Source organism: Trachypithecus francoisi, unplaced genomic scaffold (assembly GCF_009764315.1).
Source record: "Trachypithecus francoisi isolate TF-2019V2 unplaced genomic scaffold, Tfra_2.0 Lachesis_group9, whole genome shotgun sequence".
NCBI lineage: Eukaryota > Metazoa > Chordata > Mammalia > Primates > Cercopithecidae > Trachypithecus > Trachypithecus francoisi.
Genome location: NW_022681474.1, coordinates 8659162 through 8673009, shown reverse-complemented (window position 1 = coordinate 8673009; position 13848 = coordinate 8659162). Strand labels below are relative to the sequence as shown.

The window sequence follows — 13848 nt, the reverse complement described above, 5'->3', positions numbered from 1 at the left end:
CTTCCTCTCCTGGGATATGAAAGGTTATTATAGAACACAACACTAGTGATGTTTTTATTTCAGTTTGGGCATATTTTGTTTCATCATCTAGGCAGTAACCATGGTTGACTACATAATATTTTTGTACTTAGCTATGCAACTCTTTCTTCATACGTCCTTGCTTAATAGAATCTACATTATTATCCAACTGAAATGCTGCTACTTTAGTAAGGATAGTAGCACATTTAAAAAATATGCTGGTTTAGAAAGTATTACATATGTGTTTTCATTTGCACAAACTTCTAAATACAAACATTTTAGTGTTTCTTCTATAATATGTTGCATTTCCACCCTCATAGTGTATCAGGTAACAAATATATGGCATAGTGATCATTTTTTTTTGTTGGTATTTAGAGTTTGCAAAGCTTTTTTACATGCTTTTCCAATAATCTTTCAAGTAAATTGTTAGTCCCAATTTACAGGTGCGGAACCTGAGGTTGATGGGTAAGTCATTTATTTAACATAATAGAGCTGGCAAGGAGGTAGATTGCAAACTCAGGTTGTAAGTCTAGAGTCAAGACCTTTCACCATTGTGTGAGAACTGCAGAACAGGAGAGGTAGTTGTGTTGGCGGATAGCCAGATACCATGGGACAGAGGCCACTGGAACACAGGGCATTTCTGGGCCTTCCAGTATGGAAGTCTCTAAACAGGAAGCTGTTCACTCAATTCGAAATCACATTTGGAGAACAAAGGTTTTTATTCATAGATGAGCTTTAATTGCCAATTGTGTTATTTCTTTTCTTTTCACATCCTTTTATCTCTCTAATTAAAACTGGGATGGATAAGATCTTAACTTTCTTGTTTCAAGTTAAAAATTCAGATTTTTATGGGTAAATCTTCAATGTTTCACAAGGCTCCCTGGTTTCTCAATGAAAGTTGCATAGCACCTCTTTTGTTCTCATCAAGTGGCATGCTTACAGGGCTAGATAAACCATAAAATTATAGGGTAAAGCTGTAATTACCTCTGCTTTCTAAACCACAGTGTAGGATCCTTATAGCACTTCCTTTAGAATGTGATTGAGTTAATTGTTATTACTATGTTATCATGTAGCATTAACTAACAAACCCAGAGCAGCTACCTAGTTATTCAAGAGTCATTGCATCACCCAGGGCCTGGTGACTTAACTTGTGATCAGCATTCATGACATGTGCAAAATCAAGTTCTTGCTGCTTGTGTTTAACTGGGGATTTTAGCTCTTATAAAAGCCTCAGGGCTAATTTAAGTGGCCTGAGCCTGAGGTTTTGAAATACGTGTAACTTCACCCAGGTTCAAAGCCCTGGCATGGTTGGCTCGACAAATATAATATCACTCACTGCACTGTTTGTGTGTATTTAGGAAGAGAGCTTAACATTTAAGGGTCCTGTGTGCACTTCAACAGACTTGGGGCATTTTGGGAAGGAGTAGGAGTGCATTTATGTTCAATCAACCGGCCAGCCTGTTATACCGGTAATGTTATGTGGTAGAGAAACGGGAGAACTGGTTTGGAAAAAGTGAGAACTCTTGTTCTTCCCACTTACTCTCTGACCTATCACCCAGTTTTTAGAAATGTTTGGAGCCAAACTGTGGAACATTTTCTCGCTCTCTGTGAAGCATGGTTGAGATCTGGAATAACAAACAGGTATCCTTCCAATTATACTTTGTACCTGGATCTATGAGTTGATGTACCTTGGTATCAGTCTATCTGTGTATCTTTATATCTGTGTATATGTCTATTTGTGAATGTGTGTATCTCCTTTTGTATCTTTATGGGACATGTTGGCATGAATAAGCCCAGATTACTAACTCCAGTCTGGAATTCATGGATAACAAGAGGAAACTCGAAAAGGGCCTAAATAGTTTGGAGCCTGAGGCTCTCCAGCTTTCCAGAAATTCTACAACTTTTCTTCCGCCTCTCCCAACGCACTGCTTCCATGACATCTCTTGCACCTGTGTGCTCCTAGTGCTACCATGCTAACTTGGTTCTTCATTAATGAGCACTTTTGTAACCAGGCTCCCTTCTCCTCCTTTCTAATCCATCCTAGCCACAGGTCCTATCTCCTGGTCAGACATGGTCAAGGGATTCCTACAGCTTAGACTGCTGTTTGAAGCTCTTTGTGGACTTCCTCCTATTCCCCTTCCCAGCCTTCCTTCTCATTATGGCCCAGCCAGGACCCTTTACTCAAGCCGCACTGGAGTGGTTGCTACTTTTGAGAGATGCGTGGCACCTTCCTTGTTCTGTATCATTTCTTATACCAGTCCTTTTAACTAAAATACTCTTTCTCCCATTTCAGCATTGGAACACGTTTTGAATGTCTCTTCTTTCTTTCCTTCTTTCCTTCTTTCTTTTTCTTTCTTTCTTTCTTTCTTTCTTTCTTTCTTTCTTTCTTTTTCTTTCTCTCTCTTTCCTTCCTTCCTTCCTCCCTTCCTTGCTTCCTTCCTTCCCTCCTTCCCTCCCTTCCTTTCTTCCTTCCCTCCCTCCTTCCCTCCCTCCCTTCCTTCCTTCCTTCCTTCCTTCCTTCCTTCCTCTCTCTCTCTCTTCCTTTTTTTCTTTCATTGAGACAGGATCTTGCTTTGTCACCCAGGCTGGAGTGCAGTGGCAGGATCATGGCTCATTGCAGCCTCGACCTCCCTGGCTCAAGTGATTCTCCCAGCTCAGCCTCCTGATTAGCTGAGACTACAGGTGTATACCAGCACACTCAACTAATTTAATTTAATTTATTTTTTTTTTGTAGAGATGGAGTTTTACTATGTAGCCCAGGCTGGTCTTAAACTCCCAGGCTCAAGCAGTCTTCTCACCTTGGCCTCCCAAAGTGCTAGGATTACAGGTGTGAGCTGCCAAACTTGGCTGAATGTCATTTCTGATACGCAAAAAGTCTCCTTTGATTTCCTCCACAAGAAGTTATCAGAAATAAGCCCTATATCCTCTAATTGATTTTAATCTTTTTGCAATCAGGGATTCTCTTGATTTTACAACCCCAAGTATCTTTCCAGTTTTGATTTCCCTCTCCACCTCTGTGGCTACCCTAGTGATATGTTTACAATGCTAATGTAATAAATGCTCATTACTCCTCTGCTTAAAATGCTGTCATGAGAGGAGGAAGTTTGAGTAGATAGGCAAGGGAAACTATTACTTTATACTTAATATTTCTCATAAATGCACAAATTATGTTTATAATAAAAATAAACCCTTTCATTGTTCTCCATTACCTATGGATTGGAAAAGCAGTTGCTTCACATGACTTGGAAATCTCTTCATGATTGAATGGGTGATCCTGTTGGAAATTCAGACTTCTTTGTACCCCAGTTTCCAAGATGGACTTGGATTCTTGACATTTGCTGAATATTCTATGTGCTCCTGAGCTCTGGCGGTGCCGCCCTTCTTTCCTCCAAGGTCCTCTTCCATGGAGAGGGGTTCTCCTCAAATTCCACATTCAGGTTATGCCACCTTTTCTCTGTAGTTTTACCTCCCCTCCCTAGGCAGATTTGGGTCTGTTAACATACCCTTGTTAGGGTGCTTACCACATGGCCCTGTTTTTGTTTATTGTTACTTACTTGTAGTTGCCTACATTCAAAAGAGATTTAAGGCAAATAAATCTGGTACTTTCCATTTTGTATCCTGGTGTATTAGGGTTCTCCAGAGAAGCAGAACCATTAGAATATATCATGAGACATTGACTCACATGATGATGGAGGCTGAGAAGTCCCAAGATCTGCCATCTGCAAGTTGGAGACCCAGGAAATCTGGTAATGTAGTTTGAAGGCCTGAGAGCTGGAGACTATTGTATAGATTCCAGTCTGGGGCTGAAGGCCTAAGAAGCATGAGGGCAGGAGATTGATCCCCCAGTTCAAGCAGTCAGGAAAGAGAGAGACACAGAGAGAGAGACACACACAGAGAGAGAATATCTTCCCTTTCTCCACTTTTTGTATTTGTCCTATTCAAGAGCTAAATCCCTTGGATGATGCCTACCCAACGTTGGTGAGGGTGATCTGCTGTACTGAGTCCACCAATTCAAATGGTAATCTCTTCTGGAAATACCTTTGTAGACACATCCAGAAATAATGTTTAACCAGCTATCTAGGCATCCTGTAGCCCAGGAAAGCTGATACATAAAACTGAGTATCAGCCGGGCGCCTATAATCCCAGCACTTTGGGAGGCCGGCCGAGGCGGGTGGACCATGAGGTCAGGAGATTGAGACCATCCTGGCTAACATGGTGAAACCTTGTCTCTACTAAAAATACAAAACAAAATTAGCCGGGCATGGTGGCGGGCACCTGTAGTCCCAGCTCCTCGGGAAGCTGAGGCAGGAGGATGGCGTGAACCGGGGAGGTAGAGCTTGCAGTGAGCGGAGATCGCGCCACTGCACTCCAGCCAGGGCGACAGAGCAAGACTCCGTCTCAAGAATGGCAAAAACAAAAATCAAACTAAAGAAACAAACAAAAAAAATACTGAGTATGACACCTGGGCACCCAGATCATGCCAACTTTGAGAGGTATTCATTATTATTATTATTTCGATAAGGATTTGTGAACTTGTTAAAAATAAAATCATAGAAGAATTGGAAGAGTGAGTAGAGATTATTACACAAATCTTTTGTTATGTGCCTGAGGAGTCTAAAGTCATTTGTAGTCCCCTTCGCATCTGGCACAATGTCTTGTGTTTGGAGGATTTTAGTATATTTTTGTTGAATGAATGTTGTTAACAATTCGTATCTTACTAATGGATTTGCCTTTTTCTCCTTGCAGTTCTATCAGTTTTTGCTTGTTTTCAGCTGCATAAATATTTAGGATTTTTATAACCTCTTAATAATTGATCCCTTTATCATTATGAAATTATCTTCTTTATCCCCAGTACCATTCTTTTCTCTGAAATCCACTTTGTCTGATATTAATATAGCCAGTTTTCATTTTATTACTGTTAGAATAAAATATCTTTTTCAGCCCTTTTACTTCTTATCCATATTTAAAGTAAGCAGCACATAGTTGGGTCTTGTTTTTTATTTAACCTTATAATATCTACCTTTAGATTGGACATTTACACTATTTGAATTTAGTGTTATTATTGACATGATTAAGTTGAAATACATCACCTTGCAATTTGTTTTCTATCTGTCCCATCTGTTCTCTCTCTTTCTCTCTCCTCTCACCTGTTCTGCCTCTTTTGGGTTAATTAAAATTTTTTATGATTCTATTTTATCTCCCTTGTGGATATATGACTGTACCTCTTTATTTGTGCCTGTTTAGTAGTTGTTTTAGGATTTATTGTGTGCATCTTTGGCTTACTGCAGTCTATCTTTAAGTGATCATGCACCACTCCACATATATAAGAATGTACAATAGTAGACTTCTCTTTCTCCCTCCTCTATCTTTATGCTATAATTGTACAGTATTTTATGTTTATTATGTTACTCTTATATTATTTTTGCTTAATTAGCTGATTATCTTTGATAGAAATTTAAATAATAAGAAAAAATCTTATATACCTGCCCTAGCATTATCTTTCCAGTACCCTAGATTCTCTTGTATATATTTATATTTCCATCTGGTTTTATTTTCCTTCCGTCTGAAGGACATACTTCAACATTTCATGTAATGTGGGTCTGCTGCAGACTAATTCATTTTATGTTTGCTTTTGAGAGGTATTTTTTTGTTTGGTGAATAATTCCACTTTGACAATTTTGGTTTTATTTCAATATTTCAATCTGTCTTTTTACCTGAACTGTTTCTGAGAAGAAATCTGCTGTCACCTGTATCTTTGGGTTTTTTTTTGTTTGTTTGTATGTAATGTGTCTTTTTCCTCTGGCTGTTTTAAAGATTTTTTCTTTGGCACTGGTTTTGAACAATTTGATACATGTGCCTTGGTGTGGTTTTCTACATGTTCCTAATATCTGGGATTTCTTAACCTTCTTCAATCTATGGGTTTATAGTTTTCATTAAATGTGCAAAAATTTCAGCCATTATTTCTTCAACTAATTTTCTTCCCCTTCTTCTCTTTTGGAGACTCCAATTATATATATATAAATATATATAATACATATATAAAAATATATAATATATCTAATATATGGGAAAATTTCAAGCAAGCATATATAAATATATATATTTATTTTATTTTATGTTAGTTATGTTTATGTTATTTTATGTTTATTTACTATATATAAATATATATTATATATTATATATATATATATGATTGTTTGAAATTTTCCCATAGCTCAGTGATACATCATCTTTTAAAATTCTTTTTTCTCTGTATTTTTTTTTTTTGGACAGTTTCCATTGTTATGTTGTCGAGTTGATTACTGTTTTCTTCTATAACATCTAATCTGCCATTAATCCCATCTAGTGACATTTCCTTTTCACACACATTGATTTTTCATTTCTAGTAGTTGGTCTTGAGTCTTTTCTATACTGTCCACCTTTCTATTTAACTTTTGGAACGAACGAAATCGGTTTGTAACAATGCTTTTAATGTCCTTGTCGGCTACTAGTTTTAATATCTATGTCTGTTATGAGTCTGATTGACGGCTTTTTCCTGTGTTCTTTGCATGCCTGATATTTTTTGATTGAATGCCCGACATTGTGAATCTCCCCTTATTAGGTGCTGGATGTTTTTCTTTTCTAGGGATATTCTTAAGCTTTGTTCTGAGATGTAGGCAAGTGACGTAGAAACAGTTCGATCCTTTTTGGGTCTTGTTTTTCAGTTTTGGTAGGTGAACTGGAGCAGTGGTTACTCTAGGACTAATTCTTCTCTACTACTGAGGAAAGATCCATTTGTGTACTCTACTGAGGGCCCTGTGAATCTCGAGGCTTTCCAATCTGGCTCTTGGAAATAGACACCATTCCCAGCCTTGGGTGAGTGCCAGGCACTGTGACCTGATCGTTTCAGGTGGTTCTTTTCCTGGGCTTCACATGCATACGCTGATCAGAACTAAGTTGAATGTCAGTCAGAGGGAAACACTGTAGATCCTGGCATTCGCTCTGTGTGTAGCTGTCTCCTATTTGATGCTTTATCCTTCAAATACTAGCTGCCTTGACCCCCAGAGCCTCAATTCCATCTTCACAACTCATGGAACATGCTAAGTTTGATCTGAGTTACCCTTTGCGTCCACTGTGGCCTGCAAACTCTCTCGAAGAAGTAAGCTGGGACATTGTAAAGCTCGTTTTATTTGTTCTCCATCTTTTAATAATAATTCTCCTTTATTTTCCTATATCCAAGGTCTCACGAACCATTATTTCATATATCTTGTCAAGGTTTTGATTGTTTTAGGTGAGAAGGAAATTTGAATGCCTTTATTCCATCTTGACTAGGTTATCTTGGTTTGAAATTATATTTCCCACATTCTTCTAGAATATATGATTCTTAGGCTAGAATTAAGTCTAATTACCCAATCTTCTTATGTTTTTTCCCAATCTTTTTTACTTGTTTTGGTTTTTTTTTCTCAATAGCATGATTGCAACTTGCTAAAGCAAAGTGATTTTTCTGAATAATAAACTGATAGTTCTGTAAGCTTTTTCTTTACCTCATTCCACAAATCATTATCCTTAACAATGGAGAATTTTAATACTGATCTGTAAAAATGTCCTTGGCAAAACATGTCCTGCCATCTTCACCTCTATTTCACGTCATTGTATCATATGATGTTTTATTACAGGTGGAATGTGTGTGCAAATTGTGACCAAGAAGGTTAAGAACAATATTTACAAATTTATTGAGTAATTAGAAATAATATATCTAATATTTCATACTTTGAATAATGTTACTACTATCCTCATGATAGCGGTGAATTTATATTTGATTATTTCCCATTCTTCCCCATCATCTTGACACCCGATGTCAAATTATATCAACTGTGTCTTTACAAAATTATTCTCATCTGTTATTCCTCTGCACTTCTGCTTCCTAGTTTAGGCTCTAATAAAATACCACTTGAATTGCCCTGAGAGTCTCTCCTCTCAACAACCTGTATACACTCAACAAGTCCTTAAACATGAATTGAATATGTTCTTGTTTCAAGAAGTGTTGAGAACTGACTCGGGATGTACGAATCATATTAAACCAAAACTTTAATGTTTGCTCCTCCTGTTAAAAATCCCTTCATGAATTCTATCCTCTAAGAAAACGAAATTCAAATGCCTTTGTGTGACAGTCATAAGATCTTATACAATGTACCTTTTTGGTTAAATCAAACAGCTTTTTGTTCTCTCTGTACATCAAATATTCTCTTTGCTTTGTTAAACTTTAATAGAATGCGCATTCTTTTTTTTTTTTCACTTCCGAGCTCTAACTCAAAAGCCTCTTTCCCACGCCGCCTCATTTGATCCTCTCCAGATTGAAAGTTTTATTCTCTTATGGCTCCTCCCACTTTTTACTTTATACTATTTTTATTTATGTATATATCTTATCTCCTTTATTGACTATACAACAGTTTGAGGGCAAGGTAGCTTAGGACTTATTCCTTATTTTCTACTCTGCTTTGCACTGAATAATTGGTGTTCAATAAAAGCCTGGAGAATGGTAAGTAAAGGGGCACAAAGAGTCGCTTAAACCAATTTTATCCAAATAATTCTAAATGAATGAAAAATTTCAGGAATGTTAGGTCTGGTGCCTACTGGTGACCATGGGAGGAAATATAACTCCGGGTGCATTGGGTTGAGCAGGAAAGAACAGCTTTTCGAGATTCTTTTTTGTTTTTTGATGGTTTTGTTTTAGGTCAAAGAAGATTAGTATATTAACAATTGAATGCTAAAGCTTAGCTGGAAAAACACCAAGGTGCTTGGTGTAGTGGTACTATAATCCAGTGTAGTGATCTTCTTAACTTCATTTTTCTAAAACTATCACTTTGGAAGTTGAGCTAAGACCAAGATAGTTTGATAACAAGTGGAGACACTTGCTTGGCACATTTACATGTAGAATAGATTTCTTTTCTTTTAAATAAAGGTTATGGATTCCATGAGGTCACAGAACTGAAAAATATTGAAAATATTTTAGAAAGCTTAAAATTTCACTTAATCGATAAACTCTCAGCTCTACCACTTTCTGTGTCCTTCAGTAAGTAACTTAACCTAAGTCTTAGTTTTCTCATCTATAAAATAGGGATAATAACACTCTATAGTGTTGTAGGAGTATTAGTTATTTTTAGTAAAGTTCTTAGCATAGTAGTTTTTGTTATGATAACCAGCATTATATAAGTTTTAACTATTATATGTACCATGACTTACAAGACTAGTTACATTTGCCTTTTCATTTCTCTGTTTGGTTGTAGGCTACATGCATGAGACACCTTATCTCTACTATTTAATACACTGTTTAGATGTTGAAATTGCTCAAATGATGTTTGTTTATTAAATGAGTACATTGAGGTCTTCTGTGGTGCTTAGTAACTATTAAAACCTTGTCATGGGAAGGGTTTAGATTAGAAATCACTCCATGATGGCAAGTGATATTAAACATTGAAATGAGAGGAAAAGATGGGGGGTGAATCTTTTCATTAAAGTCTTTGGGATTAAGATAGTAGTTCACTTGTCTGAGTCATCATAGAATCCTGCTAGAACAGTAGAGAAGACTAAAGGGCAGATGAAATCATTTCTATTTCATGATTTAACACTGCAAATAACAATGGTCCAGTAGTATAGACAATGCCTCTTAGCGTATTATTTATATTGAGGCTGTCTACTTCAGAGAATATTAATTAAATAATCTTAGGGGCATGACATTTGCTAAATTCCTCCAACCCAATATTTTAAATTGCAAGCTACTACTTAACTTCAACACCTGAAATATACAACAAGAACTGACAAAAATATGTGGAAGGCTATATGTGTAAATGGGTCCCTAAAGTGCTGAGAAGCTCCCTAAGTCATTTAGTGCTGCTATTACCAGATTACCCTAAACTTGGAGGGCTAAACAACAAATGTTTATTTCTCACAGTTGTGGAGCCTGAAAATCTGCAATCAAAGTGCTGGCAGATCCTGCATCTAGCAAGGGCTCTCTTCCTGGTTTGCAGATGGCTGCCTTCTTGCTGTATCCTCATATGGTGGAGAGCAGAGAGAAGGGCCAAGCTCTCTGGTATCTCATCTTATAAGGACACTAATCCTGTCATGAGGGCTCCACTCTCATGACCTAATTACCTTCCGAAGGTCCTACCTCCTAATACCCTCCCATTGTGGGGGCTAGGGTTTCAACATATGAATTTTACGGGGAAGGTTTGCAAACATTCAGTCCATAACACCACCTTATTTCCAAATATACGCTTCTTCTGCTTGTCGTGATGCCTAAAACTCCATTGTTATAAATCCATTCTTTTCGAACAACATGCTTGACTGGAATTATCTATCCACTTTGACTTGCTGTTATCACAAACAGGCCAACATTAAGTCTTAGAACTATTCAGTCCTTAGACGTGTTGTTTTAGTCTGTTCTCACACTGCTATAAAGAAATACCTGAGGCTGCGTAATTTGCAAAGAAAAAAGGTTTCCTTGGCTCATGGTTCTACAGGCTGTACAAGAAGCATGGTAGCATCTGCCCAGCTTCAGTCGTGGCAGAAGGCGAAGGGGAAGTTGGCACTTCATATGCCGGAGCAGGAGGAAGAGAGGAATGAGGAGAGGTGCTCCACACCTTTTTGTGTGTGTGTGCTCATTGTTGGCTAATGCTACACCTTTTAAACAACCAGATTTTGTGAGAACTCCATCGCCAGACAGCACTAGGGGGATGGTGCTAGACCATTAGAAACTGCCCCCATGACCCAGTGACTCCCTCCTCCGACACTGGGAATTACAATTAGAGATGAGACGTGGGTGGGGACACTGAGCCAAATCATATCACATTTTTTCTTGATAGTGAGAGAGGGGAAGAGAGCATGGATATAAAGTGCTAATTTTAAATTAGATGAGGAGGAGTTGAATACTTTTTGGGTAGAGCACACAGGACCTTTGATGAGGGAAGGCCACAGTGATTCCTCCAAGAGTGGCTTGGATGTCTGAGGTGCAGGATTGGAGGCAAGTAAAAAGTTGGACAAATAAGGTACTGAAGTGGGACATCTCTGACTTGTTACTATTTTTTAAAGCCAGGTCTCATTTAAATTGAAGGTATTCGATTAGATACAGTGCTTCTCAGCCCACGTTGTACTCTGACCTTACACATCCACCTTGGTGAGAAGGAATGGAGAAGAGAAGTTTGGGTGGAATGAAGACCTGGATCACAACTACTGTCACAGTAGAGGAAGCACTTGTGAGTCCTCCTTATTTTTGCCGACTACTGTTTTTCTTGTCTGTGGTTGGGGGTTGAGATCCTGAGCTATGTCCTATCCAAGGTCCCCCCAGCTAGAACATGCTTGGATTCTATTAATTGTTTTCTGTGTAATATTCTTCCACGTAGATACTAAAGTTCGTCAATTGAAAATTTATGACTACAACTCTTTTCAGCAACTTCACACCACCATACAGGTGCACACGTATGTGATGTGATAAATTGAGTCAATTATAAGCACAATTCTGCGAAAACAAAGACAAGCAAAATTTAGTGCATCTTCCTCACTTATCTCTTTATTTCAAGTTCTAGAAGCTTTAGGGTCTGAATTATCTACATGAATTGTCCCAGCATCCCCCCTTCAATTTCTATATGGAGATAACTCAAATTATGGCCAATATTACTGCTGCCCCCAATCTCTTTTTGGCTTTGAGATAATAAACATCTCCTAACAACTTAAAAAAATTGAGATGCCCTTTTCACTTTGACCATACAGATGGAAAAATTGTAAATAACAGATCCTTGACACTCTTCAGAAATAAAATGTGATGAAGAGTTCAGTTGTCTGATTAAATTCTCCCCATAAAATCTCACCTAGCCTATTCTTACCCCAGGGATAAGGACTGTGCACACAATGGACGTTATTTTTCTTTTCAACATGCTCGTATCTTGTCAACATGTCATCGATACAAATACCTGGGCGTTTTTAGTGCCATGATTGGGAAGCAGGTTGAATTTTTCAATCCTCCCAGCCAATATAAGTCAGTCTGAGATACTTAATTTCTATTTGAGATCCTTCGTTTCTATTATAAACAGATCCCACAGCGGGAGATAAATTTCATGGTAACAGTTTGGACTTTTTTATGAACCACCTGCAAGTTTTCTGCAAACAACATGTTTTATGGGAGCTCAAGGCAATGTTCACCCATCAAGGCCTGACAGTAAGAGGAGGATGGATGAGGCCTTATCTCAGGCACACACGTAACCTTCCCTGTCCCCTGGCCTGACCTCCCTCTGCACTCATTTATGAAAATGATTCATCTTTAAAGAGCTTCCTCGCTCTGCCTGCAGGCTGTAGATCTTTGCACTGAACTTGTGTAGGCTGAGGTTATAAACTTCAGTTTGGAAGCCATTTGGAGGGGCTTAATTTTGAATATTGGAAAAAGAAAGTGCAATACATGTACTTCCTTAAAGGAACACTCTCATCCTGAGACTCTCTTCTACAGAAAGATGGTCCCAAGAGATCTATCGGAAAAAAAAAAACATCATTAGGATTCACCTTGTATTTATTTTGCTAAAGTGTTGCCTCAGCACATTTAAATAGAGAGTGGACAAGTAATGCCAGCATTGGGCTGACGTTATCATGCTGTTCTCCCCCTATACCGAGAAAGCGGCTTTGGAGCACACATTTCATGTTGGTGGAGGGCACTGCAAAGGGTGTCATTTGTGTCAGGTCTGGTGGAAATCACTAGGTTTCTCTAGAATATTCCTTTGAACTGAAAAGCCTTAGGAGGTAAGGGGTATTAACTAGAAATAAGGAGAATAAGATCTCAACAAAAGTAGACATAGGAAAAGGGAGAATAAGAAACTATGAATTGGGTCATTTATTTAGGCTAAATCTGTGGATTGTAAGAGCCAGTATTTTCATAGTACTTGTGTGTGGGCTTTCATACTGGAAATATGGCAAAAAATAAATATGTGTCAGAGTTTGAAGTTAAGAAAGAGAGGATAGAATAGGTTCATAGCATGGTTTTTAAAATTCAATTTTGTGTGTGTGTGGTGTGTGTAATGCAATTTAAATAGGAATGAGATATCCTAGACCTGATATCTAGATATCTAGAGTGACAAACATTTTCTGTGTAGGGATAGATACTCACTTGTTTTTAGGCTTTGCAGGCCTTACGATCTCTGTCACAACTACTCAATTCTGCCAATGTAGCACTGAAATAGATGTAGTCATGGGTGTGTTCCAATGAAACCTCATTTATAATGCTATGAAGCAGCCCGGATTTGGCCTGTGGGCCATAGTTTGCCCACCCCAGTCTTAGATTACTCTGGCCTCACACCAAGCCTCAACTAGACCTGTGCCTGCTTCCATGTTCCTAGACTGAGACCAATGACAAAAGTGTAGCCATAACTAAAGAGTGGCATTTTGCTACTTAACAGTCATCAAAATGAGTCCCATGGGAGCCTGTGTTCTGAAAGGTGGCAACTGGTGTTCCTCGAAAAAGGTGTCTGTGGTTAAGCAAGTTTGGTAAATATAGGTGAGATTTCTTGGACTTACAATTTTTAAAATGCATTGAGAATGTAAAAGAGAAGATGAAGGAGGCAGCATTTCCCAAACCTGCTCATTTGTAGAACCTTCTTGTACTCCTGCCTCTTACCATCTTCAGAACACTATGGTTCCTTGGAACACACTTTGAGCAATGCTACCACGGTGTGTTCCCCAGGGAGATTAGGGTCTCTGATGTTGTCTACCCTGCCCCATGACAGTAACTGAATTATGTGCTGCCTGAAACCAGATGTCTGCCCTACACAAGCTGGCTTCAGACACTCTCCCAAACTCCAAAAGCCATTCAGG

The 13848-nt window shown here is 38.3% G+C and overlaps 1 long non-coding RNA gene across 1 annotated transcript; it reads left to right on the top strand.

The window, feature by feature from the left end:
• Positions 1 to 1577: 1577 nt before the first annotated feature.
• On the top strand, positions 1578 to 10205 carry LOC117082731. Its single transcript, XR_004436749.1, has 3 exons — positions 1578 to 1659; positions 3649 to 3764; positions 9950 to 10205. It is a non-coding gene; the product is annotated as an uncharacterized LOC117082731 (long non-coding RNA).
• Positions 10206 to 13848: the final 3643 nt, after the last annotated feature.